The 13,847-nt window shown below is 37.9% G+C and overlaps 1 protein-coding gene across 4 annotated transcripts in view; it reads left to right on the top strand.

The window, feature by feature from the left end:
• Window positions 1-13,847, top strand: part of INPP4B (inositol polyphosphate-4-phosphatase type II B) — a 1,018,353-nt gene that overhangs the window by 665,460 nt on the left and 339,046 nt on the right. The window lies entirely within an intron of this gene.

Here is a 13,847-nt window from a genome sequence, read left to right as displayed (position 1 = left end):
GCAGGGACAAAATATAGGCAAGAAAAGTGGCCTCCTTTGTAGTCAAACCACTGAGGTTTGTGCTGGCATCCAAACTTGTGGATTTCCTTCCCCCTTAATTTTCTTTGAAACTTGTAGCTAAGGCACTTCCATGCTGTGTTATTTTTTTTAAAGTCAGTTAAGTGTGATTTTTAAATAATCCAAAGCAATAAGCATTAGGGAAAAAAAGAGTTTGGGCGTTTTCATCTACTCTTTATGTCCTTAGGGTCTTTGTTCCTGCCTTCTCTTCTGCTACCACCTCTATCCACCTTCTCTCTCTCTCTCTCTCTCTCTCTCTCTCTCTCTCTCTCTCTCTGTGTGTTTGTGTATATGTGTAGTATACACACATATGTACACATATTCATATATACATATATGCATGTTTATAAGGATATATATACACATGGATATATACATAAAAATATATACAAATACATATATATTCCATTTTCTGGATGTTTTATCAGTTTCCATTCTATTGGCATCTTCCTTCCTTTGAGAGATCAGAAGATGATCCCTTTGTGTCTTTAAGTTGGCACTACTTCAAGTAGAGATTTCATCTCTACCATTTTCCAACCATCATTTTATTGATTGTCATTTAAACTTGCTTGTGTGGATCATTGAGTCCTGAGGTGATAGAATGAAAAATACAGTGGTTCCACCACCATCAACAATGAGAAAAGATCACTAGAAATTCTGGCAATAGCCATCCATTGTTTTATGACAGAATTCTTTACTTCATTCTCTGTTACTGTTCATCTGATTTGATCATGTTTGACTCTTTGTGATCCCATTTGGGGGTTTTCTTGGCAGAGGTACTGGAGTGGTTTGCCATTTCCTTCTCTAGCTCATTTTACAGATGAGGAAACTGACGCAAACAGGGTTAAGTGACTTGCCCAGGGTCACACAGCTAGTAAGTGTCTGAAGCTGGATTTGAACTCCCAAAGATAAGTCTTCCTGACTTGGCCCAGCACTTTATCTACAGTGCTACATAGCTGTACCAGAATTTAACTAATCATAGCTAACATTTATATCACACTTAAAGGTTAACAAACACTTGAAATTCGTTATCTCATTTGAGCCTTACAGTAGCCATTGGAGGTAGATGCTGCTACTGTGCTCTTTGTACAGGTAAAGAAACTAAGGCTGAGAAACATTACTTGTCCTGGGTTACACAATTAAATTTCAGGTATAGGATTTGAGCTCAGGTTTTCCTGACTCCCAAGTTTGGTAATCTGCTATGTTACAAGGCTGCCTCTTTTTCACTTTATTTTTAGCATAAAAACCAGGTAATCAATAGTTTTCCTCAAAGTTCAAGTCAGATGCTACCTCCAAATGAAGCCTTTCCTGATCCATCCAATTATTAACTTTTTCCATATTTATTTTGTATGTGCTTCTATGTATAAATGAAGGCCCTTAAATAGGATGTAAGCTCCTTGAGGGGAGCAGCTGCCTTCTTTTCTATTTATTACAGAGCCTGGCACTGTGCCTAGTACATGCTAGGCACCTACACAATAACCAGGCTTGATGACTGGTTGCTAAACTGCATTTAGCTTTATAATTATCTTTTGTTTATTTTTGTCATAAGGTGACCCAGAATCTTGCAAAATGACCCTTCCTTTTGCCTTGACAGCAAAATGAAATTGATTCTGCTACCTGCTTTGGTCACATCTCTGAGGAGAAATTCTGAAACATCTTAGGTACTCTGGTTTCACATGGAGTGAAAATGCCAGTACTAATGAGATTTGCTTCATTCAGAACCCTATCAACCTGATATGATAAGAAATTGTTGGATATAGATCTCACATTTAGAATACTAGTAATGAAATATAAATGCAAAGATGATCTTTAAAAAAAAAACATAAAAATAAAACAAAACTCTGTACTTGCTCTGTTCATGATCACAGTGGAAATGAAAGGGGGGCACAGAGGATGATGGCCATTTGGTACTTTTCTTTACTTCATGACCCATGGTGGCCAAAGAATTAATTAACTAGTGATCAATTTGAGCCCCTCTGCATTTGGCAAAACTAAGGGCAATCAGTCATTGGGACCATGTTCCAAATCTTTTTTGCTTTCCATGTAACTCTCTATGTCTCACTGAGGCCTTGCAGTATTGCCATGTCTATATGCTGAGATTTATTAAGAATTCTTCAATCATTAGACACATAAATTCTTTGTTAGTATTTTGGGGGGCAGGGATAATATTATAAACAAGCTCCTATGGACGTTCTTTTAAAGATAAGTAATTTTCTTCCTTTTAAATAACATCTCTGGAATATGCAGCCAAAAAATAAATCTTATTGTGTGTTTTAATTTTTAAGAATGTAGATCTAGAGTTAGAATTAACTCAAGAGGTGTTAAGTCCATTCCCCTCCTTTCATAGAGGAGGAAACAGAAAAATAAAATGACTTATCCTAGGTCACATGGGTAGTAACACCACAGGCAGTATTTGAATAAAGGTCTTCTGACTGAACAAAAGCTAGAGTTCTTTCTCCAACATGTTGTTTCCCTAAATGTTGCCTGCTAGAAGCTTTGAAGAGGATAAATTATTAGTGCTTCTACTGTTTTTCCTTAGCCTGTGGCTTTTAATTTTGATTACTGAGCACTTACCCTGAAGAGGCTAGCTGCAGATGTCTGTGCATCCATAATAATACCATGAACAACAATAGCCTGTGTTTTATATGGGGCTTTAAGGTTTACAAAGCATTGGAATACAAATATTTCCTCATGTGATCCTCATTGCTACTTTCTTGTGAGACAAAATCAGGAACAGCCCTTGCTGTTCCACCAGAGTGAAGTGGGGAAGTCTCTCCAGGATGTAAAAGGTGATTCTTCTGAACTGTCTCTAGTACTTGCAAATAGAAATATAGGATCCAAATTTAATGGCAACTTAGAAATCATCTAAATAAGGAATTCTTCACTTGTTTTGTGTCATGAACTCCTGTACAAGTCTGATGAAATTTATTGAATATTCTTAATTGCTTAAAATAAAACATGTAAGATTATAAAGGAGCACCAGTTATATTGAAATACAGTCATCAAAAACTTAAAAAAAATTCAAGGACCCCAGTCTAAGAGCCCTATTCTAGGGATGAAATCTCTCCTATGACAACTCCCAAAAGTTTTTCCTTTAGCCTAGGGTTGGGAACCTGTGGCCTTGAGGTCACATGTGGCCTTCTAGTTCCTTGGATGCAGCCTTTTTACTGAGTTTTACAGTTTTACAGAACAAGTTTTACAGAACAAATCCTTTTATTAAGGAAATTTGTTCTGTGGAGTTTGAATTCAATCAAAGAGCTACACTTGAGGACATAAAGGGCCACATGTGGCCTCAGGGCCATAGGTTCCCAACCTTTTGCTTCAATACCTGAGGTGCCTGAGAAGCCACATGCTTTTAAAAATATTCTTCATAATATATCTTTAATTTTTTCTAAAGATTATCTTTTTGGTTTGGTATTTAATGAAATTAGTTCTCTTTTAATTATGTTATTTAGCTTTATTGTACTCAAATTGATGTTATTACCCTTTGGTTAAGATTGGTGAAGATTTGTTGTTCCATCTGCCATTAATAGGAACATTGCTCTTAAGGCCAATTAAAAACTCTATAGGATGAGAACATTTAGAACTAAAGGGAATCTCAGATAATTTAGTGAGTAAACTAAGGCCAAGAAAGGTTATAAGACTTTACAAAGATTGCATAAGCTATATAGACAGGATTAAATCTCAGGTTCTCTTGACTCCAAATCCAGCTATCTTTCCATTTTATCACAGAATTAGAGTAAGGGTAAGGTACTATTCAAAGGGAAAAACAAAATGTGACCATGAAGGCTTCAAGATTTTATGTCAAATTTAGTTGTCAAGTCAACAAACATTTATGTGCCAGATTCTGATTGTGTTAAGCACTGGAAAAGAAAGATCATTCCTGTCCTAAATGGGCTTTCCCTTCCAATGGAGGAAGAGTATAGGAAGCTGAAAAGTAAAGTGGGAAAAGGAGAGAAGTTACCCTCTGGAAGGTGGAGACATCTTCAGAGCTGACAAGGATTCTGGGAAATGGGCAAGAAAAAACAAGCAAGCAGGCAGAGTCCAGAGTAGAAACAGGAGCAAAGTGAAGGTGTGCAGATAGAAACACCGTGCTCTTACTTAAAATAGAATTTCATGGAAGAACTAACCAATGAGAAGGGACCGACAACAGAATTTAATGTAATAAGTCCCTTTCCTTTGACTTTATACCTCTAAAGGAAAAAAAAAAAGTTCATAAATAGTTAAAGAGATTAAAAAAAGTCCTATCTCTAATCAAAATCCTTTTAAGAAAATATTTGCAACGTGTGGATTACTGCTGATTTCCCTCTTTCCTTTGCCTTTACTACAAACCAAATAAATTAAAGACTGATGGAGTCTTCTCGTTTTGGGGATACATTTTGTTTATTTCTAGTTAAGAAAAAAAGAAGGATCTTCTGTCAAAGAATTTTCTTTTCCATGGGCTCAAAATCTATGTCTAGTGTCTGTGTTCCCTAAAGTATTAAGTCAGAAGAACATTAGGTCAGGGGTAAGGGACATAGTTCTATTTTCCAGCCTCTTTACTGTTTAGTCCAATCTTTTATTCTTTTAACATTCTTGTCATAACTTTAAAAAAATACTGACCGTTTCTAGAATTTTGTGAGAATGAATTCAATGGAAGATGAATATATTAATAGGTGCTCTACTATTCAATGCTTAAGTTCCTTCTCTTCCTGCTGTTTTGGGTAGTTTCCTAAGAGTGATACATTTCTGCAAATTAGTCTGCTCAGGCTGTGTGCATCACCCCTGTGAGATTCTCCTTAATAATCAACTCAGGGACTAAAACTTTCAAATCAATTCTAAGAGCATGATGCCTGGTCTATACTTGTTTCTATATAGTGTGCTAACTTCAAGCCCCCCACCACTAGAAAGTTTATAACCAACTATATTGAAAACATGTATCATGTAATACATATCTGTGTATATAAATACATATCCATGCTTTTGTCGATAGATAGATATCTGTATCTATGTCTATAAAACAGTTTTCAAAGCATTCCACTTATACCATTTGACCTTTATAACAGTTCTGTGAACTATGACCCACAGGTATTATTGTCACCATTTTACAGCTGAGGAGTAAAATGATTCACTTGCTCATGTCACCCAGTTAGTAAATGTAGGAGACAGAATCTGAACCCAGATCGCCCTGAGCCCCAAATCTAGCATACTGTTTGCTATGAAATTCACACTTACATAGTGGAAAGAAGAAAGATTCTTGAGAGAATTGCCTGCAGTTGTGAAAGGGGAAAGGAAGAAGAGGACCCTGACTTTACTTGGTTGGATGATAGGAAAAGTAGTAGAGCAGTCTACTCAGCACCATGCCTGGCACATAGTAGGTGTTTAATCAATGTTTATTGATTAATTGATTGGAGGATAAAATACCTCCTGGCTACTGGAAAATGTGATTTGTATGACTTGGACACTATGAGAGCAGACTGGGAATAGACCTGGTCATGGATTATTTTTCAGCTCTTAAAATAAAAGGGAAGCTGGGACTTTCTGGGAAGAATGCTCTTTTCCATAAACATATTCATAGACTGCAAAGACAGCAGTTATGAGGTGAAAGTTCTTGTTCCTGAGAAAGTCACCAACGGAGAGCTAGGGCAGTTGAAAGTTTATCCAGTTCGCTTGAGATTGTTGCGTTGTTACTGTAGATGACATCGAATCTCAGCTTCCATGTCAGCCTTCTTGGTGTCTAGAATCACCCTCACTGCATCCTCAACCCCCTTGGGCTGTGTGTTCTATTCAGAGTATGTTTGTGCCCTCCTCTGAATTGAGTTAATATTTGTTTTGATTCATTAATTAGGGGGTCTTTGAGAACTTGTTCACTTCTACCAGGGAGGCCAACTGAAGGACAAAGTTATTCTGGTGACACATATGTAATTGTTGGCCTATCTAGAACTTGGAGGTGGGGAGGGGACAGCCATGTGATAGCCAATGGATTGAGTGCCAGGTCTGGAGTTGGAAGACTTGAGTTTGAATCCAGCATCAGATATTTACTACTTCTGTGACCAGGGGCACGTCACTTAACCTCAATTTGGCTCAGTGTCTGCATCTGTAAAGTAATAATACTGGATAGAATAATAATAACACCAGCATGCATGTGAGGGTTGTTATAAAGATCAAATGAGATAGTAATTGTAAAGCACTTAGTACAGTGCTTGGCACATAGGACATACTATATACATGTTACTTGCTGTCACCATCATCATCATCATCATCATCACTATCACTATCATCACTGAGGTGCAGCTAGTTAGCACAGTGAATAGAGCTCTGGACCAGGAGTCAAGAGGACCTGAGTTCCAACCTGACCTCAGACAGTTACTGGCTGTGTGACCCTGGGTAAATCACTTAACCCTGTTTACCGCAGTTCCCTCATCTGTAAAATGTACTGAAAAGGAAATGGCAAACCACTGTAGTACTTCTGCCCAGAAAACCCCAAATGGGCCACGAAGAGTCAGACAGGACTAATCCGTGGAACAATAACGACAATAATGATTATACACCAAAAGACTCAAAATTCATTGGAAAATAGGGAACTTATTAGCATTTCCCTGAATATGGAAATTTGTCTGATACATTGGTTCTCTTATAGAGAATGACTTCATTGCCATCAGTTTTCATGGTGAAGAATCATAATTATTTCAACGAAATAATTTTTTATGTCAGCGAAAACCGATTTATTATCAACGTCATGTTACCAAAACTTCTAATCCACTCTAGGCTGATTTACTGTTATTTGTTGTGTTTCTTCCTACATGCTGCCTGGAAGAATTAATCAGCCTTGTGTGTGTGTTTCCTAGTGGCATCTACCAGCCTCTGTGGGTCTTGCAGGAATTCTGCAGCCTGGAGAGTGGGGATTTCTCTTTGCAAGCAGGTCTCAGCTTGTTGTTAGATATAGCTGATCTATTGCAGAACAATGGTGGTCACAGCTCACTTTGCTGCAGGCTCTCCACCTTGGGCCTCTTACTTGTTTGTCTCTACTTTGCTGATTATTTTGGTTCTGCCCTGTTTAAAGCTAAGGGCTTTGGGGAGAAGGTTTTGCCCCTTGTTATGTATATTTATTTGACTGTGGATAATGGTCATGATGTTTACTGTAATGCTTTGTACACTGCAGGGCACTATGGATGATCCAAAATAACGCCATATGTACTTGCTTATTTATGTTCACAACAATCTTGTGAAGCAGACGGGGCAAGCGTTATCCCCAATTTAATGGAGAAAACTGCAGTTCAAAGTGAATTGCCCAAAGTCACACAGCTAATCAAAGACTGAGTGAGATTGCAAACTCCATTAGCCTATATTATTTCCACATCTAATCTACATTAGTCCTTTTATGGGACATTCTGTAAAATTAAGGGGATCCAGGACAAGCTTATGCTGATGTGCATTGGTAGCACTCAGCCATATGGTGACTGTTGCTCAGTCATTTTCAGTAGTGTCTGACCCCATTTGGAGTCTTCTTGGCAAAGATACTGGAGTGGTTTGCAATTCCTTTTCTAGCTCCTTTGACAGGTGAGGAAACTGAGGCAAACAATGGCAAATGACTTCCCCAGGGTCACACAGCTAGGAAGTATCTGAGGATGAATACTATTAAAGGAAACACATTTTGTAATTTCTGCTGTTTTATCCCATGAGATACTTGTATGCAAGGAGTATATGTTGTCTTCTATCACATATACAAATACATGAGTATTAAAAAATTGGACTCAAGAACCTTAACTTTCTCTTTACCCTATGGATTGTCAGGATGTGTTTCATTTTCTCAGAAAAAAACAAAAACAGCACAACTATCTGTAAGAACTCCATCCCTAGTAGCGCCATTCCTACTAATCAGTATGTATATTGAAATACACCACAGCATCCAGGTTCCAACAACTCAAAGAATCAACAGGGACTTATTAAAAGCTTCCTTTGTGCCCAGCTCTGGGCTAGACCTTGGGAGGGATACAGTGTCACTAATGCCATATTTCATTATTTTCATTTGTAGAGGAAGGGAAGGAAGAAAAGAACCATCATTTGTTAAGTACCTACTATGTGTCAGGAGCTGTGTTAAGCACTTTGTAAATATTATTTCATTTAATCCCTGCAACAGCCTTGGGAGGAAGGTGCTATTATTATCCTTATTTTACAATTGTGGAAACTGAGGAAGACATTAAGTGAGTGTCCCAAGGTCACACAACTATTAAGTATTTGAGACTGGATTTGAACTCAGACCCAGGGTTGTACCACATAATTCCTAGGAAGACAGGATTAAATTGGCAAAATCGCATCATTGGATTTAATGTAGTTTTTTTTTGGAGGGCAATTGGGGTTAAGTGACTTGCCCAAGGTCACATGGCTAGTTTGTGTGTGTGTGTGTGTGTGTGTGTGTGTGTGTGTGTGTGTGTGTGTTGTGTCTGAGGCTGAATTTGAACTCAGCTCCTCCTGATTCCAGGGCCGGTACTCTATTAACTGCACCACCTAGCGCTTCCTGGATTTAATGTAGTTTTGTTTCTGTTAATGATTTTCTATTTAGCAATGTTTTCATTTCTGAAAAAAAACCAGAGTTCCTAATGTTTGGATAGTATATAAGGTCTCAATTTATAGAAAGATGATTATGGATTTTGAGCTAGAAGCGATATTAAAATTCATTTAGCCCAAATGTCTGTTTTACAGATAAGGAAACTGACCAAAGAATTTAATTGTGTATTTTAGCACTTTAAGGTTTGTAGAGTTTTTTATGTATATTCTCTCATTTAACCTTCACAACCTTCATTATTTAGGGGCTATTGTTATATACTTGCCCCCTTTTATAGGTCATGGAATTGAAGTCGATAGAATTTAAGGGACTTACTGAGGGTAAGGCAGCTGGGAAGTATCTGTGGTAGGATTTGAACTTGGTCTTCCTGACTCCAAGTCTGGCACTTTGTCCCCATCATGCTGCCTCTTGCCTTATTTATAGCAGAGCCAAATTCCTGCTAAAATTAGTTCAATTCAATTCAGTAGATTTTGAGAGGCAAGGATAGAGTGGCTGATGTTCTAACCTTTAAAGACCTGGAGTTAGATCTCACTTCTATGTGACAATAGGCAAATTTTTTGTTCAGTCATTTCTGAATCTGTGACCCCATTTGGAGTTTTCTTGGCAAAGATACTGGAGTGCTTTGCCATTTTTTAAATTCCAGCTCATTTTACAGATGAGGAAACTGAGACAAACAGGGTTAAGTGACTTGCCCAAGGTCACACAACTAATAAGTGTTGGAGGTTGCATTTGAACTCACACCTTTCTGATTCCAGACCCTGTGCTCCCTCTACTGAGTCCCCTAGTTGCCGTTAGAGTAATTACTTAATCCCTGTCACTCTGTTTTCCCATATGTAGAAGGAGGGACCTCTAACATCCCTTAGGCACACAGATGCAGGAGATATATAGAGAGATAGTGAAGACTTTTGTGTCATGGTTAATTTAATGGGGAAAAGTATATAAATAACTGATTCAAGGGGGAATGAGAGATAGGAAAAACTAGATAGGAAGCAACAACCTAATGCTAGTAAGAATCATTTTGTCTAGCTGGCAGAACGGGAATACAGCACATCATCAGAAGTCAGGGATCCCCATTTCCCCATAAGTACATCTGAGTTCCAGAAGTGGCCTCAGTCTTCCTTGTCCCCAGATTAATTCATATTCAGTTCATTCCAATTTCATAGATATTTATCATCTATCATCAAGGCTGCTCAGTGGTGCAGTGGTTAGAAAACTGGGCTTAGAATCAGGAAGATGTGAGTTCAAATATAGCCTCAGGCACATACTAGCAGTGTGACCCTGGGCAAGTCACTAAACCTCTGTTTGCCTTAATTCACTAGAAATGGAAATGGCAAATTACTCCAGTATCTTTGCTAAGAAAACCCCAAATGGGGTCACAGGGAGTCGATCATGATTGAACACCTGAAAAACAACAAAAGACAAAATTAAAGCTGTCCCTGACCTCAAGGAGCTTATATTCTACTGAGTTAAATTCAAAGTTATAACTGGAAATGAATTCATTCAACCATAGTCATTCTGCTAAGCAAACTGATGATAAACATTAATAAAGTTCACTGACAGATATTTTACTAGCAGTAACAATATATTATATTTAGTTAGTATATATTATGTTATGTATGTTAAATTATTATATTTAATAGCAATATATTAAGTGCCTTTGTGCTGAACACTGTACTGGGCACTGGTAAAAGCATAAAGTTTAAATAAGCCATGACCAAAAATGAACATTAAAAATAAATAAATGGATTGAGGACTGGAGAAGGTACAATTTTAATTAGTAGCACTATTACAATAGAAGAGAGAAATAAACCTTGCTATTTGCCTGAATGCCACTTTCGAAGGATTTCCTAGATTTCCCACCTGTCCTGCTTGTATACCCTACGATGGTTTCCCATTAGCATCTGACCTACTGACAATCTAAAAAGGCCTGCTTGGGCCATGCAGGCTGCCCCTCTGGTGCATTCTTAAGACTTTAGGACTAAGGACTTTTAAGTCTTTTCATTTACCCAGCACCTGAACTCTCTTAATATGTTATGTTCCCACAAGTGTGAACTTGACCATAGAAGGTCTTTCCCTAGTTGTTATCCCCAGTGCTGAGCATAGTACTTGGAACTTAGTAGGAACAGGAGTTCAATGCATGTTTTTCATTGATTTAAAAAGAATAGAAGAAAGGTGGCATAGATTAGTGAATAGAGAATTTAGATTGTGGTCCTCATTGTAAGGAAGATAGCTTCAAGTCCCATATCTAACTTACTATTAACGTGATCCTGGAGCAAATCACTTTAATACTCAATGCTCAGGGCAACTATCTTAGACTTTAATGGAAGACCAGGTGTCCTTCAGCATTGCTGGAGGGAGCTTTCTCATCAGAAATTTCTTATACTTATAAAAACTCATTTTTTTCAAACCATTTCCAATTAGTATGAAATTGGTGTTTAACTTGCTGTTCCATAAAATAAGAAAATAATATAAAATGGAGACATGAACTCCTTTTCTTTTTAAAAAGTTATTTATTTACTTTTAGTTTATAACATTCAATTCCACAATCCTTTGAGTTCCAAATTTTCTCCCCCTCACCCCTATGGCGGCTTGCAATCCGATATAGATTCTACAAATATCTTCACATTAAACATTAGTCAAGTTGTAAAGAAGAATTATAACTAATGAACTCATTTTCTTTCCTTGTGTATGACTCAAGAGGATAGGGGAGACATAGACAGGTCAGGATTATACAGGTGCATATCCCTAGACACACTTGTCCAGAGTTTCTCTTTTCCATATTTTTGGTGGACTGAGAGTCAAATGAAGCCTACAAGATGGTGGGTACTACTTTGTTGTAGCTGTTTGGTGATTTCAGTCTTATCCATGACCCTTCTTGGGGTTTTCTTTGCAGAGATACTGGAGCAGTTTGCCATTTCCTCCTCTAGCTCATTTTATAGATGAGGAAACTGAGGCAAACAGGGTTAAGTGACTTGCCCAGAGTCACAGTTTCTGAGGCCAGATTTGAAGTGATGAAGATGAGCCTTCCTGACTCAAGGAATGAAACTCTATCCACTGTACTGTCCAATTACTACTTAAATTGCCTCTAACCAGAACAGGACAGTGGCAGGATCTCTGGATTTGGGGTTAGAGGTCCTAGGTTCAAGTCCCCGTTTTACTATTTGCTGCTTTTGAATCTTTTTTTTCCTGAAACTCCTATCCCTTCAGAACCTCATGATTTTTTTTTTGGGGGGGGGTTATTTTTGTTTTTGCTTTTTTTTCCATCTGCAAACTAAGACAATTAAGATTACATGATCTGGAAGGTTCCTGCCAGCTCTAGGCTCTATGACCCTATCTTTGAAAGGACCCCCTTTAGATGGTGTGTGGTCAAACAGTTGGGATTCTGGGGAATTGATGACTCCTTTCCTTTTGCAATCCATGTACCAGCCAGGCAGTGTACAGTATAGCCTGCTGGACATGGGGTCAGGAAGATCAGAGTTCTGGCTCTGCCTTAGATTCTGGTTAGCTGTGAGATCCAGAACAAATTATTTAAACCTCTCTCAGCTTCATCTCTAAAATGAGAGGTGAGTAGATCCAAGGGCCTCCAAATCTTTTATCTCAAAACCCATGATTCTCTGAGTATCTTAGGTACTGTTTCCTGTTTCAGAAAGAAAATCTGACTTTCTGCATTCTGACATGAGAACCAACTAATTGCTGGGATGGTGGGTACCTTAAAGATATGGACAGTCTGTATAAAGCAAGATTTATTCTAACAAAGGCTAAAAAAACATCTTTGTGAATGAAAACTTGATCAACATAACCCTATAGCCATGGCAGGGATATTTAAATTTCACCAAGGGTGTCAATTGTTTTGAGTGCTTGTGTTTTTTTGGCTTGCCAGGGATGTCCATAGCTGAATGCAGGAGTAGGTTAAGTTTGGAATTTCAGAAGGGATTGAATGTCAAGAGAGGAAGGAATTGCTGAAAACCACAATGGCATGTGTTTATGGAATGGGTTATATCCTTATATGGAGTTGTGTTACTGGCTTTCAGGGGAAAGGGCAAAGTGTTGAAAAGCTTTTATCTAGAGTTGCTTCCTCTCTACTAGGGCTGAGGGGGTGGTATTGAGTATGCTCTGCACAGGAAGAAAGGGCTAGATATGAGGATCCCTGGGATTGTGACAAAGAAAAGTCAGACATTTTCTTTTTCAATCAGTCCCTGTGCTCATTCATTTATAATGGATATGCCTATGCAAATAGGCATTCTCTGCTTCTGCTTTTCTGGTCTTAAGCCATTTTCAGGAGACTGGATATGACCCTGGGAATCAATTAACATTCTGATTTTTTTTTATTCAAAGCATTTATTGATATTCAATATAAGTGTGTGTTAGATGCAAAATTAATTGAAGTTTTCAATTTGAGAAGAAATTTTGGTTTGCAGTTAGAAGGGCCTTTTGTAGTTCAGAGGGAGATCATTTTACATAGAAGGAAACTGAGGCTGAAAGAAATGAAATGATTGGTATCATATAGACCATAAATGGCAGGACCAGGATTTCAACTTGGGCTTTACAACTCCAGATCCAATTCTTTTCCTAGTGTGCCATGATGTCTCCTTGTAGTATATTTCAATCAATCCTTATCTTATAAAATCAGAGATGGAAAAGTTAACCTTTAACATTAAAATAAAATTGGTACCCTAAATTTACTTAGTTCCTTCTTATCCTGGTGTTTCTGAGAATTATTTAGATACTGTGAAAACAGTTTCTAAAAATAGGGTCTACGAAAATTCCAATTCCACTTGCAAAATTCGTATTAGCTCGACTTTGGGTTACCAAAGTCACCTTGCTGGCCATCACCCAATCTTTCCGTTGCCCTTGGCACAACTAGGAAGAAAACCTTAGCCTCCATCTGCCATGTGTTCCTTCATAGGGCCAGGTTCTCATGGAAGTCTCTTGAGACATATGAAAAGAAAAAGCTGAATATATTTAAAATTTGTTGGTCTTTTTGCAGATTTCGTTCAGATCTTGACTGAGCAGTCACATGCTTGTTTTCATAAAATATTAGAATCCAAGAGGACCCAACTTAGAACCATGCCTGGGGCAGTGGGGACATCTGGGCCTTGGGGGAATTGAGAATGCCTGCACCCCTTCAGGAGTGTTGAAACAACTAGGTATAACACTTAATTAGCAAGAATAATTAGCTAAAAATAAAAAAAAAGTACTTAGTGATGTATTTCTTTTGGACAGAGGCTCTATCACCCAGGTGAGC

This window comes from Petaurus breviceps, unplaced genomic scaffold (genome assembly GCF_028583685.1).
Source record: "Petaurus breviceps papuanus isolate PSGF00001 unplaced genomic scaffold, PetGlider_PUasm1.0 76, whole genome shotgun sequence".
NCBI lineage: Eukaryota > Metazoa > Chordata > Mammalia > Diprotodontia > Petauridae > Petaurus > Petaurus breviceps.
Note: the sequence above shows the minus strand (reverse complement) of the source record. Positions and strands in the feature narration are given on the sequence as shown.